The sequence below is a fragment of the Siphateles boraxobius genome, unplaced genomic scaffold (assembly GCF_051911475.1).
Source record: "Siphateles boraxobius isolate OS27281-9 unplaced genomic scaffold, OSU_SipBor_1 262, whole genome shotgun sequence".
In the NCBI taxonomy this organism is placed as follows: Eukaryota; Metazoa; Chordata; class Actinopteri; order Cypriniformes; family Leuciscidae; genus Siphateles; species Siphateles boraxobius.
In genome coordinates this window covers 381,151-387,500 of record NW_027508879.1, presented here as the reverse complement: position 1 = coordinate 387,500, position 6,350 = coordinate 381,151, and positions in this window count along the sequence as shown.

The window sequence follows — 6,350 nt, the reverse complement described above, 5'->3', positions numbered from 1 at the left end:
TCGCTGTTTGGTAGGATTGAGACAATAAGAATGAATATTTTGCCTAGATTGCTTTTTTTATTTCAATCCCTCCCAGTATGGATTCCTGCAACTACATTTAATATGCTAGAAAAACTCAACAACCCAGAATAAAATTAAAAACATTGACTTTAGGAAAAGACAGAGGAGGGCTGCGTCTCCCTAATTTAAGATACTATTACTGGGCTGCTCAGCTAGCATCGATAGTGGCATGGATTAATAATGATGTTGAAACAGGATGGGTTAACATAGAACAGAGCTCTGTACCAAATACCCCTTTATCAATACTAGCTTTTATGACACCTCAATCTCAGAAGAAGATGAAAATAACAAATATATGGGTTAAGCAAACTTTGAAAGTGTGGACAACAGTTCAGAAAAAACTGAAAGGAGTGGCAACCTTATCAAGGGCTATGTCCATAGCAGATAACCCTGAGTTTCTACTCCCGGTGGGATGATATTTTTAAAAGATGGACTGAGAAGGGTCTTACCATGATTGATCAGCTTTTTGACGGAAATACATTGCGCTCTTTCTCTGATCTTAAAGAAAAGTTTACGTTATCATCAAATTATTTTTTCAGATACCTACAAATAAGAAACTATATTACAAATCATAAGGAAAGGGAAATAATTAAGAACTAATGTGGAACAGTATTTCATTGCAACAAAGAAACAACACCCACTACATAAAAAACGTATGTCGCACATATACAGCAGATTACTGCTTGATTCAACAGATAATACGTTCCATATAAAGTCAAAGTGGGAGTTTGAAATGAATGACCATATAGAGGATGAGACTTGGGTAAACATATGCACAGGATGTCATAAGGGCATCAACAGTCATAACTGGAAAGAGTTTGACTGGAAAACGAAAATCAGGTTTTTTAGAACACCACAGGTGATATCAAAATTTGTGGATAATCCAGAAGCAGAGCAATGTTGGACGGAGTGTGGGAAAGTAGGAGACCACACACACATATTTTGGGAATGTCCAAAAGTAGTTACATTTTGGCAAGAGGTTAAGGATGAGATTATGAAAATTATGCATGTAGATCTGCCTTTTACTTCCTTGTATTTTTTGCTTGAAGGAATACCCCAAGACTTTTGTAGTCAAAACCAGAGATATATTCTGCATGTCCTCCTACTAAGTGCAAGAAAAACCATTACAATCAATTGTATGAAGCCACACCCACCAAAAATGAGTCAATGGAGAGAAAAACTGATATCTATTTATAGAATTGAACATATGACTGCCCAACTCCAACTGAAACTGGACACTTTCATACAAAGATGGACACCTATTAGTAAATACACTGAGGCATTGAGGGTGAACTGATTGGTGAGAATCTTTTAATTAATGCCATTCTTTTCTTTTTTTTTCTTTTCTTTTTTTTCTTTTTTTTTACCATATAGTGTTTTATGTATTTTGTATTTTTTGTATTTTCTTTTTCTTTATATTTGGGCCACTATGGTTGTCAGGGAATGTTTAGTTCGTTGTTGTCACGGTTTGCGGAGGGAGAGAATCCAAAAGGCGAAAAGCAAGTGAAACAAGTCTTTAATAGAAATAAGGCAAAGCCGCCATGGCCGATCAACATAGGAATTCACAAATATATTCTGGTAGAGAACGTGAGATGCTCAAGCGGCTGGTCCGAAAGGCTCGTGAGAGATGAAACCAAGACTGCTGGTGAGGCGTAGGACCCTCTGCAGCTCTCCACGGCTGGACACTGGGCACAGCACAAATCAGGTAACGTACAGCAGATAATAATTAGACCACGATCCACAGGACAGGACAAGACAAGACAAGACTTCTGTAGATTAAACACAATAGTCAATAGCATACGTGACGGTCAATAATAATCCGACAAGGCAGAGGAGAAAGAGCTAGCTAGAAATAGAGAGGCTAATGACAAGAGATAGAGGACAGGTGTGGGGAAAGAGAACGAGGAGCAGCTGAAGGGAATGTGTGAGTGATAATGGGTGCGTGTGTGTGAATGGGAGCAATGGAAAAGGGAGCGGACAGAAACCAGCAGATGGAGACAGCGAGACAGAAAAGCTAGAGAGAGAACCAGGATCATGACAGTTGTTGTAATTTGTTTAAATGTATAAAAATAAAGTAAAAAAAAACAAATTGAAATATTTATGGATGATCTTTTAAACGATCTAGAAAAAGGAGAAGAGGAAGAAGACCGGCAAGGACACATCTTCCCGGGGACAAGCTGATCTGGCGGGGCAAGCAAATGATCAGGATCATCAGGCAGATGGAAAAATTACATAAAAGATTACATTTACATTTAGACATTTAGCCATTTAGCAGACGCTTTTTATCCAAAAGCGACTTACAACCGAGGACTAAAGACAAGTCAAGTCATCATGAAGAGGCAAAAACAATGCAAGAAGTGCTCAAAATACAAAGTTCAGGGATTGCTCAGAGTAGTATAAGCCAGACAAGTAGGGTTGGGTATCGGTTGGGTTTTATCCGATACCAGTACCTACTCGGTATTTTTTAAACGGTTCCGGTGCTTAAACGGTTCTTGAACCGGTACTGAAGAAAACGAAACCGCACCCACTTTGTCAAAAAATAATACCATTTTATTTACAGGGCCAAACTGGACACAATATTACCTTAAATCTTTAAACAATATAAATACAAGTAACATACAATAATAATAAATAAACCAATATAAAATAAAAATTCACATTTACATAACATCAAATAAAACAATATTGTATCAGACAATATAATAATACTGGAGATTAATAGAGATTACTACCAGGGTAATCTAATCTCGACATGGCTCCAGGACAGGTTCCCATGTTTTGTCTGCTTGAACCAGTCATGTAAGTTATTTGGTCGTTATACTAGTTGAGTTTGGTATTTCGTTCCCACTGCGTCTCAGCTACGCAGCGTTGAGTGAACCTATGAAAGAGAACGTCTCTGGTTACTGGTGTAACCTATGTTCTCTGAATAGGGAACGAGACGCTGCGTTCGCTGCCAAGCTCTTCGCGCTGCCGACAAGCTTCCTTTTTCGGCAGAGAAATCTGACCAACGAATTGGCGTGATTCTATATGGGCTTCAGACAATCGGCCCAGAGAGAGCGTTCTGACGCGTAATTTTACACCGATGCCCACAAATTAGTTAAAATCTCCCGGAATCAAGAGCGAGCGAGCAAGAGCGCGCATGCGAGACAGAAGAGACTGTGCTCCAAACCGTGTAGCGCGCGCACGGCGGGAGAGAGCGAGAGACCTTGCGTGTGTGTGCGTGCGTGTGTGCCTCATGAAGTGCATGTAAAGCCCAATTTATACTTCTGCGCGTACCCTTCGGCATAGCCTGACGTGCACCTCTCCAAAAATGTAACAACGCGTCAATTCTAAGTGGACGCAAGCGCTGTGATTGGTCTGCTAGAACCCCTCCCTCGGGTTCCACATGCTCTCTCTGCATGTGTAATTGCGCATCAACGCGGACGACGACGCAGAAGTATAAATGAAAACCAACGCGTAGTGTATAGCGTAGAGGCTCCGGCGTAGGTCCCACGCAGAAGTATAAATCAGCCTTAAGACAGAGAGTCAGGCACCGAAATCAGGCACCGAAATTTTCGTTCTTATTCGATCTCGTTACTACCGTTTACGTCGGAACCGGTTCCCTATTGGCACCGCGTTTCGGTACCCAACCCTACAGACAAGGGAGTATTTAAAGGAAAAGGAAATAATTTTTTTGTTTTTTCGGACGAGGGTGGGGAGATCATTCCACAAGCATGGAGCCGTGAATGAGAATGTTCTGGAGAGTGATTTTGTGGCTCTCTGAGATGGTACCACGAGCCGTCGCTCATTGACCGATCGTAGGCTTCTGGTAGGGATGTAGACTCGTAGGAGCGAGTGAAAGTAGGAGGGAGCTGAGTCTGTGCTCGATCTGTAAGCAAGCGTCAATGCCTTGAACGTGATGCGAGCAGCGAGTGGTAGCCAGTGCAGAGAGATGAGGAGAGGAGTGACGTGGCCCTTTTGGGCTCGTTGAAGACAAGACGGGCTGCAGCATTCTGGATCATTTGTAGAGGTTTAGTTGCACATGATGGAAGTCCAGTTGCAGTAATCAAGCCTAGAAATAACCAGGGCCTGGACGAGAAGTTGTAATACATTCTCCGTTAGGAAAGGCCTGATCTTCCTGATGTTGTGCATTGCAAACCTGCATGATCGAGCTGTCTTCATAATGTGGTCTGTGAAGGACAGCTGGTCATCAAATATTTCTCCCAGATTTCTGACCGACCTTGATGGGGTGATTGAGGATGACTCTAGCTGGGTAATGAAGTCGTGCTGTAGAGACGGATTGGCAGCGAGGACGAGAAGCTCAGTCTTTGCCAGGTTGAGCTGCAGGTGATGTTCCTTCATCCATGCCGAGATGTCCGCCAGACAGCTTGAGATACGTGCAGCTACTGTGGGATCATCTGGTTGAAATGAGAGGTAGAGCTGGGTGTCATCAGCATAGCAATTGTAAGAGAAACCATGAGCCTGTATGATGGGTCCCAGTGATGTGGTGTAAATGGAGAAGAGGAGCGGTCCAAGCACTGAACCCTGAGGAACCCCGTGGTCAGTTGATGTGCTTTGGATACCTCACCTCTCCCTGCAACCCTGAGTGACCTGTGAGATAGGACTCAAACCAGTGGAGGGAAGATCCAGTGATGCCCAGTGATGAGAGGGTGGACAGAAGGATCTGATGATGTCGAAGGCAGCAGAAAGATCAAGGAGAATGAGAACTGATGATTTGGAAGCAGCTTTTGCAATCCGTAGGGCTTCTGTGACCGACAGTAGTGCAGTCTCGGTTGAATGCCCTTTCTTGAAGCCAGATTGATTTACATTTAACTGACTGTTCAGAGACAGGAAAAATTATACTTGTTTGAAAGCAACTCGTTCAAGTGTTTTCGCAATGAATGGTAGGAGAGAGACAGGTCTGTAATTCTCTAAAAGTGATGTGTTTAATGTTTTTTTTTTTTAAGCAGTGGAGTTACCCGAGCCGGCTTGAATGCTGTAGGGAAAATGCCAGTATGGAGGGATGAGTTGATGATGTGTGTGAGTGCTGGTAACGGTGTGGGAGAGATGCTTTGTAGAAGGTGTGAGGGGACGGGGTCTGGAGGGCAGGTGATAGGATGACTGGAGAGGAGAAGTTTAGATACTTCTTTCTCGGTTAGTGGAGAGAAGGAAGAGAGATGGTTTCTGGCCGTGGGAGAGGATGGTCTGGGTTCCTGTGTGTGTGGAGCTGAGAACTGACTGCTGATAGTTGTTGTTTTGTTGGTGAAGAAGTTAGCAGAATCATCAGCAGTTAAAGAGGAGGTGGGTGGTGGTGGAGGTGGACAGAGGAGAGAGTTGAATGTCTTGAAAAGTCTTCGTGTGTTAAAGGCACTGATTAGATTAGCATTGTGACTACTAGATTAGTATTGTGAGGGGGTTTATGTCAGAGTCAATTTAAATGTCTTAATTGTGAAAAATCATGCTTGCAAGAGAGGCTTGAATCGCTAGACGCAAGCCTGCCTTGCAACCAAAGTGTTTGTAGATTAAAGGTCACACTTGCCAAAGAGGCTTGAATCGCTGGAAGCATGAGACAAGCTTGCTTTGCAATTAAGGTGTTTGTGGTTTCCTTTGATCTCTCTGAATAGACTCAATGGTCAAAAGGTGTTGAGGACACGTCTGCCTCTCTGACCTTTATCTTAGTTTAAGAAGACAGAACGAAGCCCCTTCAGTCCGTGAGGAGGCGAGAGGTGGGATGTTGTTTTAACAACTGCAGGTGAACTGTTAAATGTATATTAAGCTTCTAGCGTAAGTGGTAAAAGATGAGATATGTATCCACCTTATTCTGCTCTAAACAATGTGCGCCGCCATGACGACGACTCCGGTTGCCTACTTCCGGTTCGTACTGTATTAGCAGTGAGAGAATGAGTTCAGGCTCTACATGTGCTGTTGTTGGTTGTTTTAACAATTCAAAGAAGATAAAAAAAAACTTTTTAGAAACTGGGTGCTTTGAGCATAAGATAAAAGAAAAGAATGCCCATGTCCGGTTCTTATCAGCTACATTCAATGCCAGAGAGTAGACGTTTATGGTTAGCTGCGCTCTCTCCGCACCATTTTGTTGACAACGCCTAATACGTTACCAGTAGGGATGGGCATTTCAAGCAAAAATAATAATCGAAGATCGCTGGGTATTATTCAATTATTATTCGAAAATCGCACCCCTCCATCACATCACGCACACATGCATGTATAGGCTATAGGCTACACACCAGAGCAAGTGAGCAAAGCGGAGCAGTGTGACGCAAATATAAGTAAAAAAAAAACAACAACAACTA